This window comes from Aulonocara stuartgranti, assembly GCF_965226115.1.
Source record: "Aulonocara stuartgranti genome assembly, chromosome: 3".
NCBI classification, from domain to species: Eukaryota; Metazoa; Chordata; class Actinopteri; order Cichliformes; family Cichlidae; genus Aulonocara; species Aulonocara stuartgranti.
Window position 1 is genome coordinate 58981575 of NC_138941.1, and position 25259 is coordinate 59006833.

General features: G+C 38.6%; 1 protein-coding gene and 1 long non-coding RNA gene across 2 annotated transcripts in view; both read right to left on the reverse strand.

The window, feature by feature from the left end:
* The window catches only part of LOC309701829 (butyrophilin subfamily 3 member A2-like), a 329790-nt gene that overhangs the window by 224723 nt on the left and 79808 nt on the right, over window positions 1-25259 (reverse strand). The gene's annotated exons all lie outside the window — the stretch shown is intronic.
* Window positions 17473-20235, reverse strand: LOC309702910. Its single transcript, XR_014275788.1, has 2 exons — window positions 18489-20235; window positions 17473-17972 (listed from the first exon to the last, which is right to left on the reverse strand). It is a non-coding gene; the product is annotated as an uncharacterized lncRNA (long non-coding RNA).

Below are 25259 nucleotides of genomic sequence, written 5' to 3' on the forward strand. Positions count from 1 at the left end.
AATATATTGGACGAGTAGTGACACGAACTACTGGTGTGAGTCTTACCATGTGTGGCTTACCATCACACTCTCCCTAACATTTTCTGAGTATACCTGAATGGAAGTGTGACTTACATTCATGTAAACCTGAACTATGTGTGAATAACGGAATTGCAATTATTTATCTATAGCGATATTAACTATCCTGTGACGAAAAATAGCTTCAATGACTTTGGTAATTCCTTGAGTGGGCTGAGTACCCCTGGAAGATGTTTCAAATGTTCACTACTTCTGTGACATATCTCAGCACAGTTCACCCAACTGTGCACAGGAAACATGAACCAGTCTACAAGCTGCATCAAACACAGCATTAGTCTGAATGGGTTTTTTGTTCCGCCCACTGACAGTGAACTGAAACAGTGAGGGTTGACTTAACACAAAAGCAACTGAGCTTCTTTGGAAACTGTAAAACTATATTATTTCATTGCCTAAAGTCATAAAAATATTCAATTTATATTAAAATTGGTTTAGTAGATGCCCTCTGAAAATATGTCAGTCTTCAGTCTGCGGCAAGGAGACATGGAGATCAGAGCTCTCTGCATCATACTGTGTGAGTACTTTCTCTTTTTTCTACATTACTATAAATGCTAAGTTAATAATTCTGTAAAAAAATATGACTTTGTTTTTGTTTCTTTTTACTTTAAGACAAAAGCATTTTTGTGACAATGAATTTATTAGTAGCTGTAGGATTCAACATGTATCTTAGTAAATCTTTATCTCTCTTCAGTGATGACCATCATGACTCTAATGGGTGTACAGGGTCAGAAAGTTGGTGAGTACCAGCTGTTTGCTCATCTATGTGAAAAATATTTAAGATTTCAGAGGAGACAGCAATTTAGTCAAAAAAGTAGGAAGCAGCACAACTTGTTCTTTTGTGAACCTCTTCTGCTCTCTGTTCTTGGTTCATCATCACAGGAATTGCAGGTTTTTTAATTTACTCTTTTTATTCTTTCTTTACTTAAATCTAGCACATGTAAAATTATAATATTATTTTATGCCATGTTAGACCCCTAATTAAAGATTGTGAATTATTATGTAGTTTAAGTTTGCATTATTCTCCTGAATTGGAAGAAGGTGATAACTATTGCATTGGTTAAACTGATTTGCATTACATTAGACTGCTGATTTATTGTGGATGAATGATATTGTTTTATGATGTTATAAGAAATACTGTTTGCAGAAAGTCATCGCCTTATTTGTCTGATTAGAAGAGAACAGAACATGCTGGAGTTTTCTGCCCCATCTCAGCAGGAGCAGATAAACAGGGAGCCAAGGTCGTAGCTTAGGCGCCGTGTGAGAGAAAAGCATGTGAATGTTTAGGCTTTTATGATAAGGTGGAGGCACCAGAGGCTATAAGAGTTTGATCAATGCTCCACCATTTTGAGAACTGAGGCTGTCTGCATACAGTGTCCATCTCCCACGCGTGTGACTATTAAAATCATTGTTTGACTTAACCCGGCCGGACCAGTGTTGTTATTGTGGTTTTTTCTCGTCTCCATCCCCAATTTTGAACTCGTAACACACACCAGTTTCAGTAGTAAAACTTTAAACTAAAGTTTTCCTTTTTCTTTGTTTCAGATGCAGTTTCTCTTCATATTTATCCAAACAGATTGCAGTTCTTTGAATATGATGCAGTGACATTTTACTGTGAAGGAGTCGATTATTGTGAAGTTATGCATAAATTCAAAGGGAAAATAAAATCATGTAACAAAACAAATGAGAGAACACCAACAGGATCATCCTGCAAGATTAAAACTACTTATACAGACGACAGTGGAGAGTACTGGTATGAAACTGAAGGAGGGACGAGAAGCAACAGCATCAACATCTCTGTCACTGGTACTTTTGCAGAAATAATATTTAATGAATCATTTTAAGTTAATATAAAATAAATATTAAATACTTGTTGTTTCAGAGGGTTCTGTTATCCTGGACAGTCCTGCTGTTCCTGTGTTAATGGAAGAAACTGTGACTCTGAGCTGCAGAAACAAAATTGCATCCTTCAACTTCAAAGCTGATTTCTACAAAGATGGACGTCACATCCATAGAAGCTCCACAGGAAACATGACCATCCAGAGAGTTTCCAAGTCAGATGTAGGGCTTTACAAGTGTCGCATCTCAGGAGTTGGAGAATCACCAGAGAGCTGGCTGAAAGTCACAGGTGAGACACTGAGCTATAGTATATACATAGATGCCATATGAATTACTGCCCATGTTCTTTTTAGTAGATGTAACACTGTCGGCTAGATTAAAAAAAATAACTGGGTCAAGTCAAAGTTCGAAAAACATGTTTAGTGTCATCTTCCGTCTGTATGGAATGTGACCTCATGTGGTTGGTCGACCAGTTGCTGCTAATAGGGACAGAATTGATAACTCAGAAGAAAATAGCAACACTAAAACAAAAACTCAGTTCAACTTCAACTTTCATTCCTGGCTGCAACAATGACTTTTACATTAAGAAACTGTCTATTTTCACTCTGTCTCTTTAGCAGTAATGGACTCTTCATTACTTGGCTAGCTGCACTGAAACAGAAAAGTACAGTTGTTAGCTGTAATGTTCGAAGCAAAGCATTTTTTTAAATGACTGTGTAGAGGACAGCCTGTTTGAGTCAGGTGGATCACACAGAACAGCATTTTTTGAAGTAAAACTTTAAACTAAAGTTTCCTTTTTCTTTGTTTCAGATGCAGTTTTTCTTCATATTGTTCCAAACAGATTGCAGTTCTTTAAATACGAAACAGTAACATTTCACTGTGAAGGAGTTGTTTATTGTGAAGTTGTGCATAAATTCAAAGGGAAAATAAAACCATGTAACATAACTAACGAGAGAACACCAACAGGATCATCCTGCAAGATTAAAACAGTTTATACAGACAACAGTGGAGAGTACTGGTATGAGACTGGGGGAGGGACAAGAAGCAACAGTATTAATATGTTTGTCAGTGGTACGTTTGCAGAAAGAATATTTAATGAGTCATTTAATTTAAAATGTATATAAAATAAATAACAAATGCATGCTGTTTCAGATGGTTCTGTGATCCTGGAGAGTCCTGCTGTTCCTGTGTTAATGCAAGAAACTGTGACTCTGAGCTGCAGAAACAAAACAACTTCCTCCAACTTAGCCGCTGATTTCTACAAAAATGGACGTCTTATCCATAGAACCTCCACAGGAAGCATGACCATCCAGGAAGTTTCCAAGTCAGATGAAGGACTTTACAAGTGTCACATCTCAGGAGCTGGATTATCACCAGAGAGCTGGCTGAAAGTCACAGGTGAGACACAGATGTTTTAAGATAAGTATATGCCATACCGATTACTGCTGATGTTCTTTTTAGTAAAACTGTTATTTGTAGATTTAGATAACTAAACCTTCCCTGGCCATTTAGAACATTGTAGTGTAATTGGAAATAGTGATTTTAATGGATTTGGATGGTTTATTTTTTTTCCTGTTACTTCATATTTTGAGTATTTTTTTAACCATTGTTTACACTCTCAAAATGTAAATTCCACAACTAACCCAGAGAGTCGCCAAGAGGGGAGAGACTCCTTCTCTGCTGCACCACCATGGATTATCGCCACCATTTTACTGACTGCTCTGTTGGTGGGGATAGTGGGACTGTATTATTTTGGCGAAGGTTACTGGGACAGAGGTAAAGAAAATAACATAATTATAATTTATGCATAACTTTCAAAAGTGTATGTATGTATGTATGTCAAAGCAGCAGCAAATTGGGTTAATAATACTACATAATTAATCTTCTTTATAATTGTCTCAGGATGCAGGGCTCGCAAAATTGCTAGCCCGACGTCCCGGGGCTAGTGATATTTCCAGTTGGGCTACCAAAATCTATCTCAGCCCTGCCCGTCGGGCTATCATAGGAAGTAAAAATATATGACAATGCCTTTGCTTTCTTTCGCAAATGTAGCTGAGTAATTAGCTGAGTCCTCATCAAAGAACAGTGCTCTTTAATGAATGCAGCACATAACTTTACATCGTAGAGGTAACAGGGAGACATATCGAGTTATCAGATAGCCGTCTTAACTATATTCTAACTCTACAATTTCCCAACTGCACTTTCCTCTTATTTCATGACACCACCCTCTAGTGGTGCAATATGGTATAGTCAGACAGGACACAACATCACTCACTAGCTTACTCTTCAAACGTGGCACGTGAAATCTCCCGCAGCAAGCTTAAACGTGCTAGAGGTTGACTGCGCAGAGAATTAAAAAAAAAAATCTCTGGCATGTGTAAAGACAGATGGATTTACGCAGGTATTTTAGTTCTGCTGAGCCAAAAAAGACAGGTCAGGATGAAGAAGGGACAGGCAAAGAAAGGCCTACCACAAAGCGGAAAAGTTATGATAAATCAGATTACGAGGCAAAAGAAAGCGCAGTTTTTTGGATTCATGGACAAAAGAATTTCTGTGGCTGGAATATGACAAGGTAAATAACATGATGTTCTGCCGGGTGTGTCGTGAGTTTCCCTCTATTGCTGAGTCGACACGCACCTTTGTTACTGGGACCAGTAATTTTAGGAAAGACCCCATCAGAACTCATGAGAAATCTCTGCATCACAAGAAATGCATTGGTGCTCGGTCTGCAGCATCTGTCCCAGAACAAACACCAATTGCAAAAACCATACTAAAAATAAACCAAGCACAACAAGAAGTCCTGAAAAAGCTGTTTAGAACTGCGTACTATGTTGCAAAGAGTGAACTACCACTGGCAAAATTTAGCAGTCTTTGCAAACTTCAGAAAGCAAATGGCCTAGATCTTGGTTCCACTTACCACAATGACCATGCTTGCAGAGAGTTTATTGGAGCAATAGCACAAACTTCAAGAGACCAGATTGAAAAGGAAATTCAAGAAAGCAGGTTCTTATCTGGCAGCACGGTGGTTAGCACTGTTGCCTCACAGCAAGAAGGTCCTGAGTTCAATTCCACCATCAGGTCGGGGTCTTTCTGTGTGGAGTTTGCATGTTCTCCCCGTGTCTGCGTGGGTTCCCTCCGGGTACTCCGGCTTCCTCCCACCGTCCAAAGACATGTAGTTTGTGGGGATAGGTTAATTGGATAATCCAAATTGCCACTAGGTGTGAATGTGAGTGTGAATGGTTGTCTGTCCTTGTGTGTTAGCCCTACGACAGACTGGCGACCTGTCCAGGGTGTACCCCGCCTCTCGCCCTATGACAGCTGGGATTGGCTCCAGCACCCCCCGCGACCCTGAAAAGGATAAGCGGAAGCGAATGGATGGATGGAGGTTCTTATCCATTCTTGCAGATGGCAGTACAGACACTGGTATAATAGAACAGGAGTTGGTTCACGTCAGGTATGTGAGGGATAATGGTGACATAGCCACATACATGATCAAATGTCAGCCAGTCAAGAGTGCAAATGCTGCAGGTATTTTAGAGGCTATTGATGAAGCAGTGAACACCATGGGTATCAGAGAGGACACATGGAAAAAGAAAGTAGTGTGTGCAAATTTTGATGGTGCTGCAGTGATGATGGGTCAGAAAACAGGAGTAGCTGGGAGACTGAAACAGAGGATACCCCACATCATAACAATCCACTGTGTGGCACACAAACTAGAGCTAGCCGTGCTGGATAGCGTGAAAGGCTGTGAGTACCTGGTGAAATTTGAAGATACACTGAAAACCATCTTTAAGATGTACTACTATTCCCCAAAGAAGCGAAGAGAGCTGACAGAAATAAGTGAACTGCTAAATGAGAGGCTGGCACATTTCAGTGGGCTGAAGAGCACACGGTGGCTTCCAAGCCGGCTGAGATGTCTAAAGGCTGTGGAAAAAAATTACACTCCCACTGTTGTTCATATGGAGAACATGGCAGAAGGAAGTGATGTCAAAGCCGAGGATGCAGCCAAGGCTAAGGGGGTGGTGCAGGAGATGAAGACTGAGAAATTTGTTCGCTTCCTGCATTTCATGTTGGACTACAGTACCATCTTATCCAAGTGCTCTACTGATTTTCAGCATGATAACCTAAACATCACACGAACAAATCAGTTAGTTGAGAGCACAACATCACGCTTACTCAGCCTAAAAACAAAACCAGGAGAATATCAGAAAACCTTGGACACAAAGTTCACAGCGAACCAGGATGGTAGCATTTGCTCAGCTAACAAAAAGTCAGCGACCTGCTAGAAGAGGTGAGGGAACAGACAAAGACACCTTTGGTGCAGAGATCCAGAAGATTATTGACAACACAGTCAAGTACATGGACAACAGATTTAAAAATCTCCATGAAAAGCCTCTCTCTTGTTTCAAGGTTTTTGACCCTTCCACTCTTCCCTACCCCAGAGAAGAACTAGCAAATTATGGGGATGAAGAGGTGGATTATCTTGTCACACATTTTGCCTGTTTGCTAGATGCAGAAGAGAAAGAGAAAATTCCACAAGAATGGATGGATCTAAAAGTGTGGCTTGCAGAACGCCGGGGTCGCAAAGTAGATTGCTTGTACAGAGATCTCCTCTCAGAGAATCCAGAACATCTCTCTCATATCTTGTTGCTGGTGAAATTAATGCTGACACTTAGTCCATCGACAGCCATCTGTGAGAGAGGATTTTCTTGCATGAACCGAGTGAAGACAACACATCGTAACTCTCTACACCCTGAAACACTGAATGACTGCATGCAACTCTCCATTAATGGGGAAACAGTTGAATCTTTTTGCCCTGACAAGTCGATTCGTTTCTGGATGTTTTCTGGAAAAGGTTCAAGACACCTGGATCATAAAACCCCAACAAGAACAAAGAGCAGTGAAATGGAGGGCAATGCACAGGAAGAGAAAGCTGATGAAGGAGATGCTATGCCCTCAACGTCGAGTGGCATTTTCTCATCCGAGACTTCAGTGGAAATTTCAGATTCAGGATCTGACACAGACTAATTCATGTTCTACACAGTTCTAACAAGTTCACAGAAAATTCTGTTTAATTAGAACCAGATATTTGAGTTGATTGTAATGTTTACACAGTTGTTGTAATTTGTGTTTTAACAATTTTTTGATTGATGTTTTGTTTCCTTTACAATATTATACAATAAAAATAATCTTTTTTTATTCGGGCTACTCAAATTTATTTCGGGCTACCAAAAACTAAAGAGTGCCTGCCCGAAGGGCTACCAGGGATTTTAAAATTTTGCGAGCCCTGGGATGCATTCTTCTGTAAGAAAAGAAGAAACAGAATACAATCATAAATTATGAGATTTGACAACCGCATCCAGACAAAGTAATAAGAGGAAGTCAAAGAAAGACAGAATCTGAGATTTTGAGATGATGTTACTGTATACATATCGTTCCTCTCACTTTGACTGTCTTTCTCCATCAGATGAATTTTATATTATTATTATTATTTTATATTCTACAGCCATTTACTACACGTTAGGCCTGGGTAACACTCAACCCAAAGGTGAGACTACTTGTTATTATTGATGCCTTATGTGCTCCATTTTGATAATATGTGATGGGTAGTAAATATAAAAGACAAGTCGTGATAGGAGAGCTAATGTTTCATAACTAAAATGTTCATGCTTTTTTTTGGAGCTACGAAAATAAGTTATTATTGGTGTGTAATGCGTACAAAAGCAAATGGTTGCCATTATGTTTTGACATTTTTTGTTTTCTGCCTTTTTGGGGGGAAGGTGGGTGGGGGGTCTATTTTTCCTGTATATCTTACAGGTTGCAGAAAGAGAGCTGACTGAAGACACAATCACATTTAATAGAGGAAAAAAAATTAGGTATCCCAAATTTTTCAGCAATGTTGGAGTTGTTATTTAAATAAGTATTCTATTACACATTACCTGTTACATTTCTTAACTAAGTAATTCAACACGTTATTTTATTACTCTCTGAAGAAATAAATGTGCCCAATACTTATTATGTAAGCTTCTCTTTACTCTGTAAAATTGCCAAAAAAAATGAAACACACAGTAAAATTTTGATGTCACATAATTAAATTTTTATGTAATAGATTTTAGTACAGCATTGTGTTACATAACTAAACACTGAAAAATCGAATGTGGTTATGCCAATGTGAATACTTTATAATGCATTATACCCAACACATATTGTTTTTGTAATTGATTAGTAAGTAATACATTGGCATCAGTTTTTGGTGTTCATGTCTATAATTGTTATAAAGTTCAAATGCTAATAAAAACATTATCTCTGTTATTTCAAAGTTAAATGTAAAGCGCATTGTTCAATTAGTGCTGTCCTTCTTGCATGTGCACTTGCTCATAAACAATTCAAGTGCATGAATGTGGTCAACTGCTAATCTGAAAGTGTCGCACTTAATGAATACATATTATTAAAATCTGGGCTATAATGGTTGTATTGATGTATAGCAACTTGAAATGCTCCCAAAAATGGCTCCACAGCATGTAAAAATATAATATAAGCTCTGGCGGACTTGGTTCTATGGTAGGTCTTAAAGGGTTAAACTTCAGAAATTTATGCGTTTCTGCACCGGATCTGACCTTATAGTAACAAACAGTATTTATGTGGAATTTCAAGATATGACAGAGTTTACAAGAAGACCAGTCGGACACAAGTGTGGGAATGTTCTGCAGATAGCTAACAGCTATGAAAACTTCCCAGATTTTCGTTCTGAATTTAATGCAGTTCTTGAAAGAAATGTCTGGGTGATGGACATTGTTTAGACTCTGACAGCAATGTGCTACATTTGAACTGCTCATGCACACTAGAGCATAACTGTAAAGAGATGTTAGGAATATGTGTTTTTATGTATTTTGAACTTATACAGTATACTTTTTTTAATTAGAGAGCAGTTTCTCATCTCTGTTAGAAGTCCAGTTTTGGCTAATATTTCATTTTCTTTTATCATTTTGAGTTTTACATGATACAGTCACAAAACAAAACGAACGGGTACACTGTTTACTACCATATCCAGAGCTGTCTTCACCAAATCCAAGCTTTCCAGCTGTAAGACTTAGAAACCTTCAGCAAAAGCATGAAGAAAGATTTCTAAAGATCTATAAACTATAATTAAACTGCTCTTAAACTTTCTTTAATGCACCATGTGTGGTGTGAGAGCTCAGCACAGTCAAATACTTTTGTAAGTAATTAGTAGTAAGACTAATTCATTCAGATGGTATTTTCTTATTAGGTCAGGGCTAAAACTGAACATAGTTATAACGTAAAAGTAATGCTGTTATGCAACACTGTATTGTAAAAGGAATAAGTACAATTTTATACTTTAGCATTTGTCATGTCTGAAAATATTTTACAGTATATGCAATTTTTAGTTAAGGTAGGTTAAGGTATCAAAGTTTGGCATTTGTTGTTGATTACAAAGGTTCCATTTAAAGTTGGTGAAAATATTTTTTAAAATTCCAGTATTTTCTTAATGCCATATTGTTTCTAAGCATACCTGTTATTCATCCATCAAATTCATTCAAGCTGCTTAAAGGATTCAGTCTGTTTTGAAGACGGTTATTCATTACTGAGATCAGAAATAAAGACTGTACAGTTCAGTGCAGTGGTCAAGTGTTGTTATTATTCAGGCATCCTTTTGTAATGCCAAATTGTCATGTTCTCAGATATAGTATTAATCTTAACACCTGAAAAAATGTCTTGTTACTGCCAGAAATTATGCATTTTTATTTGTATGCGTGTATGTTCTCAGCCATTCACACTTGTTTTTATTTCTATACCATAGATGACACTGAAGGAATATGTGATACCACAATAGCCAGTGTTCATGATCTTTACAGTAAGTCACTGATGTATACTGATGCATAACAAGACTGTATGAGATCTATAAGTTTGTTTTAAAAGTTGAGTCATTCTTGTTACAGGGCAGCTTATATGGTTATGAGATTTAGCCATGTTATTGGCGTTGGCAAGAACAGGTTTCTTGTAAACTTTTTCCAATAAAATGTTACTGTACACAGTACATTTGTATTGTTGTTTTGAATATGTTCATCAAGCTCCTTATCTATTTGAACATGCCAGAATTCAAGAGACTGCCACACATGAGCTCAGTAACATGGAAGAATACCATTTATTTTTAATTTCAAACATTTCATAAAGATACACAAATATAAATGTAAAACATGTTGCACTTAATGTGACAATAACTTGGTTCCACTTGCAGGAACTGTTTTGTTGCATTGTTGCTGGGATACTACAAATAAAAGTCAAAATATTTTTGGTATGTTTCTTATAATTTTAGGATTCATGATATAAAGGAGCCTTGTGTACAACAGCTCACACTGAATCAGTATAGCAATGACTCATGGTCATTTTACATGAAAACCAGTTAAAATATCTTACAACTAACAGAAGTGAAATACATTAATAATTAAGTGATGGACCTTCATATGGGTAAATGATTATAATAGCTTTGCTTTAATATAATTGCACTAAAAGCTCCCCAAAAGGCATAACGACTTTAAATATTAACAATGATACATTTATAGAAACATGCTGTTGTCAAGACCTAGAATTGTTAATGCTACTATGGTTTGCTGAAACATACCACAGATAACCCGGGCACTTAGCATATCATATGCTGGTGCCTGGGTTTCCATCCATGAATATTAAGAGTAAAGGTTGATACAGAAAACAATGAGCAGGGAGCTGGTCAGTTTATATTTTATATACTATGCACATGTCTGGCAACAAAACACAGAAATTTATATTGCAATTTACTGGTAGGCAGGTTTACACCACTTATGATTCAATCAAAAATATAACATTTGTAAATGCAGTTTAATGTATGGCCTTTTAAAAGGATTGACATGTGTTTCATAACTGATTGATAATATCACAATATTCAGCTTTTTCAAGTAATATATAAACATTTCTGTTTAATGGTAGTGTGAATGTAGAAAAACAATCAAATTGGGGGGGGGGGATACCAACCAAACTGTATTTATTACTATGATCAACATAAAATGATACTAGTTGGTGCTGACCTCCTATCAATATGCCTGATTTGCGACTTTCTGCACTTCTATTGGTTGTGCGAACAAACGTCACGTCACTCCGAGGTCAAAGTTCAACGCGGCAGCGCTCCTCAGCCAGCACTTTTTATTTTATTGTTCTATAAAAAAAAATCAAATACTGTATTAAGTTTATTTTTTACCGGTAGTTGACTGTAGTGTAGCCTACCATTTCCACACGTAGGCGTTAAGTGCACTGGGCAGCTCAGAGTATAAGATATGATTTCCTTCTTGAGCTGACATACATTACACAGTGCAGGAGAACGATGATGTCATTCTGACATTATAAACAGTTAACAGTTTGCTCATTTCTTCCGACACTGTACCACTAACGTATACACACAGTTACATGCACTACATTAGTTTGTGTTAGCTAACATGTTGTGAGGGGATCGTCAGCTAGCATCTGTAACACAGCTCCGCTTAACTGCCTTGAAAAACTCTGAAATAGTAGAACAATAAAATAAAATGCAACGAACCCATCTGGGATGATCCTGCGATCAACAACAGTTAAAACGTCAATTCACCTAGTATACTGTAACATCGTGAAACACGTTCATTCCTATATAACATTATAAGCTAACAAGTATGCTAACCGTAACTGTACCGTAACTGTTTTCCTGTAGAAATAGGAGACACCAAACTATTTCTCTTTTTGTTACTCACCTTCTGCTCTTCCATTAATAAAATAGCATCTTCGGGGACCCCTCGGCCACGCAAAAAGTCACTTATATCCACCATATTTAGTAAATTAGTTCTCCACCTGCCAAACTGGACACATCGCTGTCACTGAAGCTGGAAGCCTGCAGGTGCCCACCTCAAAATTCTGAGATTAAAGTCAGAATTCTGACTTTAATCTCAGAATTCTGAGAAAAAAGTCAGAATTCTGAGATAAAAGTCAGAATTCTGAGATAAAAGTCAGAATTCTGAGATTAAAGTCAGAATTCTGAGATTAATGTCAGAATTCTGAGAAAAAAGTCAGAATTCTGAGAATAAAGTCAGAATTCTGAGATTAAAGTCAGAATTCTTTTTTTTTTCCCCAGTGGCCCTAATCCTCTTCCGTACTGCTGTGATGAGCAACTGGCCATCCTGAATTTAGAAGGAGTAATGAGTTTACCGTTGAATGACACTTTGGTTTCTTTCAAGGATGTACCATCTGAGGTACTCTTCCACAAATGCTTGTTTCTCACAAGGCTTGACGTTTCTGAGGCATCCAGCAGTTTGGAAGATTGTGCTGTTTTGCAAAATAAGATTATGCAAAGACTCCTCTGATTCAGCTTTCAGGACCTATTTAAAAAAAAGGTTTACTGTAAGAAAAACAAAAATATAATTTTCACTACTTTTACAATTCATTCAAACATTGGATTAAAAAAATAATCAATTTGGTATTTCACTTGTGTTGTTGGGAGGTGGAAATCTGTCCTTTCAGATTACAGAATCTACACTGAAAAAAATAATCAGGGGGATAATCATAAAAAAATTATTGTAATTGGTTGCACGCAATTGAGTTATGTTTTGTCAACCTTATTTTTTCATGTTATAACTGCACACAAATTTTTTTGTAACATGAACATGATTTTTTCATGTTGTTTGTATCCTTTTCATTCATGTCAAATATTTATAGAAACTACTTGTTTATCAGACATTAACTGGTTATGTAAAATGTAGAGCTCTTTTATGTTAATTTTATTTGACTACCATGAGTTAGATTGACAAGATAATTTTATGCTATATACACATATATGTATACACACACACAAACATATATATACACACACTGTATGTACTGTATATTTTTCTTTCAATCAAACCAACAAGCAAAAACATTTTTAACAATGACCTGTATTTTTCAAAACAGCATACAATTGGAAGTTGTAACAGAAGTTCAGATTATACATGAGTCATCTGAATGCATCTCTTCCAAAATGTACCAAACACAAACAACTTCTGGATCTTAATTCAACATTCTAGGGCCTATGAAAATGTTAACGCTGAATTTTCTAGGAATACTGGCCCAAAGGTAAAAGGTGAGAATTCCTCGGGTAATTTAAAAACATTATTTTTTTAATGTAAGAGCCGTAAAGCACTATGGCAAAAGGAATGCAAATATTAAAATGTGACGAAGAAAAGCTTGAAAATAACATTTTCACCCACAAACACAAAACCAAGAGCCCTAAAATGTGATTCGTTTTGGCTTCCTTCTATAAGTGAAACATCACAAAAACTTATACTAACAAACAAAACAAAACAGTGGTTGGACATCACAACATAACCAAAATTACTGTAACCATGTCCAAATTGTATGCCTTCTGTAGGTTTCCTTCTAATGGAGCCTTAGCTTGACGCTCCGCTTGGTCCCTCTTTCCATATCCAAAAAAAACAAAAACAAAAAACGAAACCGCAGTCCTTGATAGCTTCTCAATATTTACTTCAAAAGTCCAAACAGGTACACAGCAACAGAATTCCAAATTACAAAAACGTATAAAGTTCAATTCAAAATGGATGAAGAGAGATTGCAAGGTCAAAAAACCATGTGGCTCCACTCTCCTCTCGCCCAACTTCCTGTTTTCTGCACTATCAAAATAAAAGCATACATTTCAAATTAAACTGCATGTAGGCTTCTACATTACCGGCCCCTAATTGTTATCAATGTCTTTGAAACAATTACTCCAAAATCTTTAACTTAAATGACAAGGTCTATGGCTACATCACTTAACTGAACTTCAACTATCTTAAAGAAATCTTCTTTCACTTTCCTCCCCTCAGAGGAAACTAGTTCTTGACTTTCAAAGAGTGCATCAATTATCTTCAGTTTCTTTCAAAAGGCACAGCTTTGTAACTGGTCGACAAAGCTCATTGGTCTTGGTCTTTACTTTCACCTGACGCACCAGACCTTTCTGGTCTGGAAAGATCTCTACGATTCTTCCTAGTGGCCATGAATTTCTGGGTGCTGTGTCATCTATCATCGATCAGCACAACATCACCAACATGGAAATTTCTCCTAGGTGTAGTCCATCGTTGACGCTCTTGGAGCTGCATGAGGTATTCCAGCACCAGCGTTTCCAAAAATGGTCTGAAAGGTATTGGATTTGTCTCCACCTGCGATTTACATACTGGGCATCCTTGTTGAAGATTCCTGGGGGTAATTCTGGCTTAATCTTCAGCAACAGGAGATGGTTGGGTGTTAAAGCCTCCAGGTCATTGGGATCTGAAGATTCCTTTGTGATAGGCCTTCTATTTATAATAGCCTCAGCTTCACACAGCAAGGTGTGGAGACCTTCTTCATCCAACAGTTGTTCTTTTACTGTGACGTTCAAAATTTTTCTCACTGAGCGGATGAGTCTCTCCCAGCTTCCTCCATGGTGAGATCCTGCTGGTGGATTAAAATGCCATTGGATCCCCCTTTGCTGCAATGATTTTATGATCATACTGGAGTTCCATTCTTTAAAGTCTTTATCAGTGACATAAACTTTGTATCTGACAATTTCTTGAATGAGGCCTTCAAGAATTTGCGACTTCAGTTTAGGATCTGGAGTAAGCAATGTGCCCTTTTCTTTGTATGCTGCATTGCCTCGCTCAAGTTTTAGCTATGCATCAAAGGAAAACTGAGGAACACAGAAAACCCTTGGCCACAATGCCCTAGAGGTTGATGAGCAGGATGCCTCAAATTCTGGTGATGAGAGTATGTCTGTATCAACACATCCACTGGACCGGGAGGTGGAATCATCCAGACCAAAACTGCATGAAGCATCAGCCTCAGCAGACTGTGTAGTTAAGCCTTCAGCCAGGGAAGTCATTCTGATTGTTCCCCTATCTTGTATTTAATCCATTGAAGTAAGGCTCATGAACTCATTCCCAAATAGTGGATCCATGAACTGAAGCTGGAAGTTGCTATTATTGAGGCCAGACTGTCTTTGCACTTCTTCAATAAGTTCAATAACGGATCCTGGAAGTCCACAGTGAAAAGTCAGCCTCTGACTGCTGTTGTCTCCCAAAATCACTTTGAGAATTGCCGGGGCCATTGTATATCCTTAATCTGCGAAATAGATGGAAAAGAACACTATACTTTAAAAAAAATGTGAAATGATCAATCACAAAAACACGTCTGAATAATTAAATCTCAAACTTGAAAATTACATAACAGATACAGTGGGGCAAAAAAGTATTTAGTCAGCCACCGATTGTGCAAGTTCCCCCACCTAAAATGATGACAGAGGTCAGTAATTTGCACCAGAGGTACACTTCAACTGTGAGAGACAGAATGTGAAAAAAAAAATCCATGAATTCACATGGTAGGATTTGTAAAGAATTTATTTGTAAATCAGGGTGGAAAATAAGTATTCGGTCAATAACAAAAATATAACTCAATACTTTGTAACATAACCTTTGTTGGCAATAACAGAGGTCAGACGTTTACTATAGGTCTTTACCAGGTTTGCACACACAGTAGCTGGTATTTTGGCCCATTCCTCCATGCAGATCTTCTCGAGAGCAGTGATGTTTTGGGGCTGTCGCCGAGCAACACGGACTTTCAACTCCCGCCACAGATTTTCTATGGGGTTGAGGTCTGGAGACTGGCTAGGCCACTCCAGGACTTTCAAATGCTTCTTAGCCACTCCTTTGTTGCCCGGGCGGTGTGTTTTGGATCATTGTCATGTTGGAAGACCCAGCCTCGTTTCATCTTCAAAGTTCTCACTGATGGAAGGAGGTTTTGGCTCAAAATCTCACGATACATGGCCCCATTCATCCTGTCCTTAACACGGATCAGTCGTCCTGTCCCCTTGGCAGAAAAACAGCCCCATAGCATGATGTTTCCACCCCCATGCTTCACAGTAGGTATGGTGTTCTTGGGATGCAACTCAGTATTCTTCGTCCTCCAAACACGACGAGTTGAGTTTATACCAAAAAGTTCTACTTTGGTTTCATCTGACCACATGACATTCTCCCAATCCTCTGCTGTATCATCCATGTGCTCTCTGGCAAACTTCAGACGGGCCTGAACATGCACTGGCTTCAGCAGTGGAACACGTCTGGCACTGCGGGATTTGATTCCCTGCCGTTGTAGTGTGTTACTGATGGTGACCTTTGTTACTTTGGTCCCAGCTCTCTGCAGGTCATTCACCAGGTCCCCCCGTGTGGTTCTGGGATCTTTGCTCACCGTTCTCATGATCATTTTGACCCCACAGGATGAGATCTTGCGTGGAGCCCCAGATCGTGGGAGATTATCAGTGGTCTTGTATGTCTTCCATTTTCTGATGATTGCTCCCACAGTTGATTTTTTCACACCAAGCTGCTTGCCTATTGTAGATTCACTCTTCCCAGTCTGGTGCAGGTCTAAAATACTTTTCCTGGTGTCCTTCGAAAGCTCTTTGGTCTTGGCCATGGCGGAGTTTGGAGTCTGACTGTTTGAGGCTGTGGACTATGGAACGCCAGGACTGCCATAATGAATTAATTAAATACACCATTAAATAATTAATTAAATGTGGCAATAATTAATTAAAATTGGAATTAATTAATTAAATAAATAGTTATGACACATGTAATTAATTAATTATTGACACATTTAATTAATTATTTATGTATTTCACATTTTAATTAATTATTGACACATTTAATTAATTAATTATTGACACATTTAATTAATTATTTATGTATTTCACATTTTAATTAATTATTGACACATTTCATTAATTATTGACACATTTAATTAATTATTTAATGATATATTTATTTATTTCATTTTGGCAGTCCTGACGCCTGGCTCTCATCATGAAATAATTTTATCTGTCAGCCTCACCCATCAAACTCAGGGGGCGGGGTTAACGCTGATCGAGTCAAAACCATTGCTTTGGCCTGGTGGCCATTGTTTCTAGCACACAACAACCGGCATGTGGAAGCTAACAGAACTGAGCTTTGAAAAACCCTGTTTGTGTGTTACCAAATACCGTTTTAATATTTTTTTAGCCGAGAATGTAGTGGTTTAATCTTCATGTGTCTGGTCGGTTTGTCAAGATACAGCCTCTTTGCAAAAGTGTTTCGATGATTTCGGAGATGTCTGCCCAGTCTCACGGCAAAGCGTGGGATAGACCCGCTCGCCTCGCAAGCAATCCCACCGACAAAGCGCAGGCCCCGGTACACAGCTGTAGTAACCCCCGCTGACTTCTTTTACTGAGGTTATATTTATCGATGTTTTATTTCCTGATGTTCTTATGTGTCCTACGTGTTTCAATCGCCAATTCTGAATTATAACTAACATTAAAAACATGTTTAAGGAGGAGAGAGAGCAAATAAATCTGTTTAACATCTGATCTTTGGGTTTTTGTTCAGTAATCAGCGTCATCTGTGTATAAACACATAAAAGAGATAACGTTGGTGTTTCTGTCATGTAGTAACTGCTGGCTTTAACTGTACAAAGGTTGTTCGACACTATGAAACACATACAGACTTCATGATGTTTGGCTAATATTTTTATTGTGAATATTAATCATGCTGACCTCGCTCTGTACACCACGCAGCGAGGTCAGCATATCCACGATATCCTCAGCTCCATGAGTTAACACAAAGTTTCCCAGCTGACTATCTAACTGCCAACTATTCCAGAGATGTGAAAATATACAGCATAAAGAAAAGTGTAAGAGACTCAGCAGCAGATTAGAATAACAGTTATACATTTAATAAATCACCAAATGAATCCAAGAAACGAGCAAACCTGTTCCGACAATTTGAATTTGTATTCCCTCAGCTGCAGACTCGCTGCTGTTTAAATGTTTGAAAAGGAAGATTAGATATAAAAAACGTTAAACATAGACTCAGTCTGCCTTCACATTTGATATGAGGCCAGCACGTATAGTGGCCTCAGCAGGCTATTACTGAAATACACGTGCTATATCATAAACTATGATATAAACAGGGAGGTCCTATTAACATGTTTAGTTTTAAAGGACACCTTCCTGCCTTTTGTCAAGAACCGAAGTTCAACACACAAGCTGGACCCAGGAGCAGAACACACACACAGCGGTACAAGAGAAAAAATAAACTTTATTATAACTGAGAGTGTCCCGGGAGAGTAGAAGGGAGAAAACGCACGGAACCAGAGAAACCGAGGGACCGGGAGAAGAATCGCGCAGGAAACGCCGAGAGCGGGACCGTGGGAGGGATGATAGCGGGGCCAAGGGAACCGGAGGGAGGGGTGAGGGTCCGTGGGGAGAAGCTCCAGAAAGGGCGAGGCGGCTGGGGTTGATCGTGATCCAAATTCTGGACAGGCAGGTGGACAGGCTGGTGACTCAAAACACGCCGAGCAGTGATCGCTGAAGGACGATTACGGACTGGCGTGGAGCAGCAGGCTGGGCAGGATTAAATGGTCCACCTGGTGATCGCCTGGGATGGGATGCAGGTGTGGAGTCAGCGGCCACGCCCACGGGAGTGGGCATCCCATCAGCACCTCAGACGCCAGGCCGCGGACCATGACACCTTTAGTCTCATTCATGAGCAGTATTAGTTTTCTTCTAACATCCAGAAGTCTGCACAATGTGTTTCATAGTTTGTAACAAGCCTTTGACAGGTAAACATAACATGACCGAAAAAGCAGAAAAAAAGCAAAAAAAAGAGAGAGAGTGTTGACATAAGAAGAGAAAATTCTCTCAATTATGGAGACAGGCAAATGGTTCATTTATGTTTGTGTGTTTATTCCTCCCTAAATATCGTCGGTGAAGTTCGCCATGCATGTCAGATTTTCCTGCGCATTTTTATACCTCTGCCAACAGAGAGAGAGAAAAAATCACATTCTAACAGACAGCTGGTGCTTAGAATACAGTTGAATAACTATTAAAAAACAGATGATATTTAGATGATAGTTCAGTCTAACACATGTGCCAGTGAACCATTAAACGTCTGTGAAACTATGCAGTTATGAAACGTAACTTTAACCTCAGCCAAACCGATTTGCTCAGTTGTAAATAAAACAGCGAAGTAAACGTGACCCGACAGACAGAACCTGAGTGAATGAAGTCCAGCGTTTAACCACTGAGAGCTAAAACTCAGCTGAGGTTTCAAAGCTGTGTGCCGGTGATTGGACATCAGCCGCTGATAAAGCTGTTCGCCTATAAAGTGCTCTGTAAGGAAACGAGCTCCAGCAGCTCTGCGCTCGGGGAAAACACTATATTTACTTATCTTGTGCAGAAAAATGCGCTGACATTGCGTTATATCGAGCACCGGCTGCCCGGTTAAATTGTGACTATCACCAGGTAACGTAGGCGTGTTTCTTGAATTAGCAGCAGGTGTTAAACAGCTGACAGGTGAGGAGGAGGATGCATGCAGGTAAACTGAGGGTCTGTTGAGCTGATTGCTGGTTTCGTGAGAAAAATGTCAGCTCGTTCTTTATGTTACAGAAGCACAGAGACACAAGACCAGGCGGAAAGAGACGATCGTTCGGTGAAAATGAGAATCTGCGAATGCAACATGTGGAACACGGAGAGTGGAATATGTAAACAAACCGGTTAACGTAACCCCCTCGGTGCACTCTGCATGCTAATTGTTAGCAGAGCTAGTGAAATCTCTGAAAACATCTGAGCACTTTTGCAAACATGTTCTATGTTGACAACCTGACCAGACATACGGCGCGACATTCGCGGCTAAAACACTGTTAAAAGTGTAGCTGGTGACAGAAAAACGGGGTATTTTAAAACTACACCACCACCATTGCTGCTTGTGATTTGATCTGCATTCTGGGATAACTGGCTGCCCCAAGTCTACACAAGCAATCGATTTTCTAGGATCGACCTGTTTTGACTTACTTTGCACGGCAACCAATCAAATGTTAGAGAAGCTGCATGGGCAGCGTTAACCCCGCCCCCTGAGTTTGATGGGTGAGGCTGACAGATAAAATTATTTCATGACGAGAGCCAGGCGTCAGGACTGCCAAAATGAAATAAATAAATATATCATTAAATAATTAATTAAATGTGTCAATAATTAATTAAATGTGTCAATAATTAATTAAAATGTGAAATACATAAATAATTAATTAAATGTGTCAATAATTAATTAATTAAATGTGTCAATAATTAATTAAAATGTGAAATACATAAATAATTAATTAAATGTGTCAATAATTAATTAATTACATGTGTCATAACTATTTATTTAATTAATTAATTCCAATTTTAATTAATTATTGCCACATTTAATTAATTATTTAATGGTGTATTTAATTAATTCATTATGGCAGTCCTGGCGTTCCATAGTGGACAGGTGTCTTTTATACAGATGATGAGTTCAAACAGGTGCCATTCATACAGGTAACGAGTGGGGGACAGAAAAGCGTCTTACAGAAGACGTTACAGGTCTGTGAGAGCCAGAGATTTTCCATGTTTGAGGTGACCAAATACTTATTTTCCACCCTGATTTACGAATAAATTCTTTACAAATCCTACCATGGATTTTTTTTTCACATTCTGTCTCTCACAGTTGAAGTGTACCTCTGGTGCAAATTACTGACCTCTGTCATCATTTTAAGTGGGGGAACTTGCACAATCGGTGGCTGACTAAATACTTTTTTGCCCCACTGTAATTAAAAGATTGATAAGCTACCCACAAGAAAATTAACAATTTAAATTGGAAAAAATAGAAAAATCAAAAAAATAAACATTATGTCTGCATACCCAGTGTTTAACAAACTTATTACACCACAAGCCCCCCCCCCCCCCCCCCCCCCCGCCCAAAAAAAAGAAAGAAAAACGAAATATTTTAGAATTAAAAGTTTAGAAGTCCTTTTCCTTTTCAGTGCATTACCAACATTTTAACATTAAGAACAGGAGTGAGGAGTTTAAAACTGAAGTCATCTTTTTATACGCAAATGTGAGCTGGCATACTAGACTTCTCTGAGAAATCAGAAATTAATCAAGCACAATCCACCACTAAAATCTATTTTTCTGTTCAGGATTGGTACTTAACTGAAATTTCACAGCAAAAGCTCAAAATCTTACCAAGTATATTTGTCTTTTTTCTAGTCAAAATACAGAGTTACATTTCAGTGAGATATAGTAACTTGTTTTTAGACAGTGCATCTTAAAACTGAAGAACTTTCACCTAATACAAGTTATTTTTGAGTGAAATAAATTTAAAAAATCTGCCAAGTGAACAAGTGAAAATTCTCCAGTTTCAAGATGCACTGATGATTTTTTTTTTGACTAGAAATAAGACAAATATGCTTTGACCATTACAGAAACATAAACAGGAAGCACATAGAGTGCAAACCTCCACCAAGCCAGCTCACTCTCTGGGTAGAAGAGATCAGAGAGCCAAAGAAATTTGATATTTAGAATCCCTGTAAGACTATACTTTGTAAATATAACCAATGGCAGTAAGAAACATAGTTTTAAATGGCTCTATATAACATTACTGTCACTTCGACCTTTAGAAAAATCTGTTGAGGTTGAAGGAGAGGTCAGAGGTCGAAAGTGACATAATATTTAAAAAAAAAAAGTTAAATGATACAATCTATGTTTACAATAAAAACTACACTTGTAATAATCAGTTTCTAAGTTAAAAGACTTTTTGTGAATTTTCCACCAATAAATCCTTAAGTTGACCATGAAGACATCACTTCCTTGGCAGTGGTAATAATTTTGGTAATTACCAATACTGTTAATATAGGGCAGATCTACATTAAACCTTACATTGGGTGGTCAAACAAATGTGTTAAGCACTGCACATTATCTGTCTTGTAGCCCTATGTCCAAACAAAAACAAAAAGTGCAGTCAAGTAAGAACAAAACTGCAAACTAATCAAAACTCCTAATTAACCAACCTTTTATGATGATATGTCTTTTTAAGGTCACCATTCGGATTGGGCCAATCATGTAATCAGCCAACGGATAAGTGTCACAGAGTTCACTCAGTGCTAGAAGCTTGATTTCTCTTGAAGGGGACATACTTAATTCAAAGGCTCTGTAGTGTTCATTGTACCACCCACACAACACTTTGACAATGAGAAACAGGTTCTCATTAATAACACACATCTGAATAATTTCGGCAAACTCTGGTAATCCGGATGTTGAACCATGAGTAACTATCATCCCTTCACTGTAGGTTATGCCAATAACTGACACGTTTTTGGCCAGATATACTTCACATGTACCAGGGTGTTTTGACCTAATAGCTTGACAAACGCCCTCTTTCAGTAGATCAACTGGAAGTGGGGACGCATGATGTGCATCTAGGTTGCATTTACCATATGACGGTGAGCTGATGTGGAAAGAAATCATCAGCTGATGTTTTGAAGCCAAAGTCAACAGTACATTTTTATAGCAACTGGTGTGTTTGACAATTTGCTTAAAAAAACGATGTTTGGCTTCAAATCGCATTGTCCATACTGCTGAAAGAGGGCCAAAATACCTTATCATCTGAGGCTAGTGCTCAAGAAAGTGATGCTTTGGTAGAAGTCTGACACAGGAAAACAGCTCTTGGTACCTTTGTCTGTGTTCAACTATTTTGCTTTCAAGATATGAGATGGACTCATCAGTATGTACAAGGGCAACAACTAACTCAACAATATCTTTTAAAACCATTAATACAACCCATGCTGGCTCATTTTCTGGCACACGATGTCCTATTAAAATGGGAGCAACCTCAGCAAATTCCAGTTTTCATGGGCATTGCCTCCAATTGTTTTCAGACCCAAGAGTCTCTGTGGCACAACATGTGGCTTGTTTGTTTTGTCTGACCATTTATAGGGGAATGACAATATAGCTTTATTTAGCTCATCTATTGTAAAAAATCTTCTTGGATATCAGTGATGCTAAGCAATGAGCCACCTCTACTGGCACAATACCCTCAAATAAGTCGTGAGCAATGTCAGGGGGAAAACCAGAGACTAGATGAAAATGTGACAATCGTTTTGCAAAAACACAATCTTGTTTAACCCCCAAGTATTGTGTGCTGTTCTCAGAGGCTTTTTTAACATGTTCTGCATGAACTGTGTAACCCATATCAACTACTCCCTGTCACATGACCCACGTCAGCTGATTTGAGGTCCCTCTTCTGATTGGCTCCTCCCACGTCGCGGCAACTCTGAAAACCGGCTGTGGAGGGATACTTCCGGGTTCGACTCCTGCTGTGGCTGTGAGCTTATGGCATTTAGAACGGTGTTGGAAAACAAAGCGTTTTCTCCCCTCAATTCATCTTTAAACTTTAAACTCAGCGGTAAGTGTCCTTAATATCTTTCAACCTTTGGTTGTCAGTAACCAGCCGATCGTTTTCGCGATTAAAAAATGACTTTGTGCGGCAGCGCTCCCACCGCAAGCAGAACTCCGGTTCAAAAACCGCTGTTTTTGAACACTTTCTTTACTTAAGCATTTTTATGGGCTTACTTTGAAACAAAGTGCGATTGAATGATTATTGTTATGTGTTGCCTTGAATTCGGCTATGCTGTCTGTTAGACAGTTGTTTTCCTTTATTGTTGTTTTTGTATTGTTTGTAGCGAACGCTACTGGACTGTATAGATTAAGCTACGTAGCTAAGATGATTAATGATTTAACTGTTGTACATGGATTGATGATGATTTATGGTTTGCATTGTTACCTAGACATGCAGAAGAATATACTTGTTTACCGGTAAACTGGATCGAACTTGATGTGCTAATGGACATTTTTCTGACCTACAGGTCAGGTTTTTTTTCCCTCTTTGAATTGATCTTCTTCATATTGAAGTGGCGAGCCGGTAGGACCATTCTTTCTTTTCCCCCACTTAGCCGTCTTTGGATTACGGACATATTTCCCCCTTGTATGAAGCTGGACCCTAAGGAGGAATACCTTAAAAGTGAACTTTAAAAAGAAAAGGACCAAAAAAAGGACTCTTAGCAAAAGGACTCTTGCACAGAAAAATCACAGCACTGATTTATTATTTAATTGTGGACATTTACGTTGTGTGTTGTGTTAATTATTTTGTTCCATTTCCCCTTTCCCCTATTTATTCAATATATTTTTGGTACAAGACATTGCAGTTTTTGGTCTCATCATTCACACCATCTGGGCTCCATAAAGAACTATTTCTTCTGCGCGTCAGTCAGTAAATTCATCCATTGACATAAACTAGTCCTTAAATAACTTAGCGTTACACGTGGCGAACCAGCCAGGAGCCTGATGGGTGAATGAGTGGGGTTTTTTTGTGTTATTTGATGTAATTTGATATTCAGTATTTTCTGTGGTTTTGATAAGGTCCGCGACAAGAAAAAATGAAGTTTATTCAGGAAAGTGGGGTCAATGTTGCACATTCTGTCATTGTTTCTGGTGCCACGAACACTGAGAAAGATGAGGAAATTCTTGATTATTTGAAACAATACGGTCGTATAAAAACGGTTATTTTTGTGGATGACGCAAGTAGTGTTTTTTACAAAAACCTGATCGTTGAATATTGTGATAGTTCTGCGTTAACTGCTCTTAATACGGTTTTCCCATATACTCATCAGTCAAAGAATCACTCGGCTTTGACTTTTTGTGTAAGATCGCTTGCCGCAGAATGCACAGCCACAGGAGGAGTCAGGACCCCTGCAGATTACCTCGGGGAGCTCAAGCAACTTGCACGCCGCAGCGGCAGGGATTTTCCAGATATTCTGCGGGAAATGATGGGACAAATTAGTGAGCATCTGGAAGGAATCGAACAAGACAGTGACTTAGAGGGAGCCTCAGTCCAAATTGTGGAGCCTGCATCATCTCTGCCTGGCCAGCAGGGGTCGTTGTCTGGACACTCCACAATCCCTGAGACAGCTACCAGCAATCCCTCACCTGACCAACAAGGGTCACTGCCACATCCACAAAGATTTTCACTGTCACAGACTGAAATGAACCCCCCAGAAATACAAAAAGTAGTGGTGGAGCATGTTGTAAAAACAGACACCGTACCTGCATTCAGACTTCGTCCTTTCTCTGGGAAGATCCCCAAACCAGCCAACGAAACAGATTATGAGACCTGGAGATCTCACATTGAACTGCTGTTAGCAGATCCAAATTTGGCACCTCTACAGATCACTCGTCGCATCCTTGAAAGTTTGCTACCTCCAGCAGCAGATGTTGTGAAAGGGCTGGGCTCAAACACAATTCCATCCATCTATTTAAAAGTGTTGGATTCTGCTTTTGCTTTAGTACAAGATGGTGAAGAGTTGTTTGCTCAATTCCTGAATACGTTACAGGACCCGGGTGAGAAACCCTCTGCTTTTTTGCAACGTTTACAACTCACATTGAACAC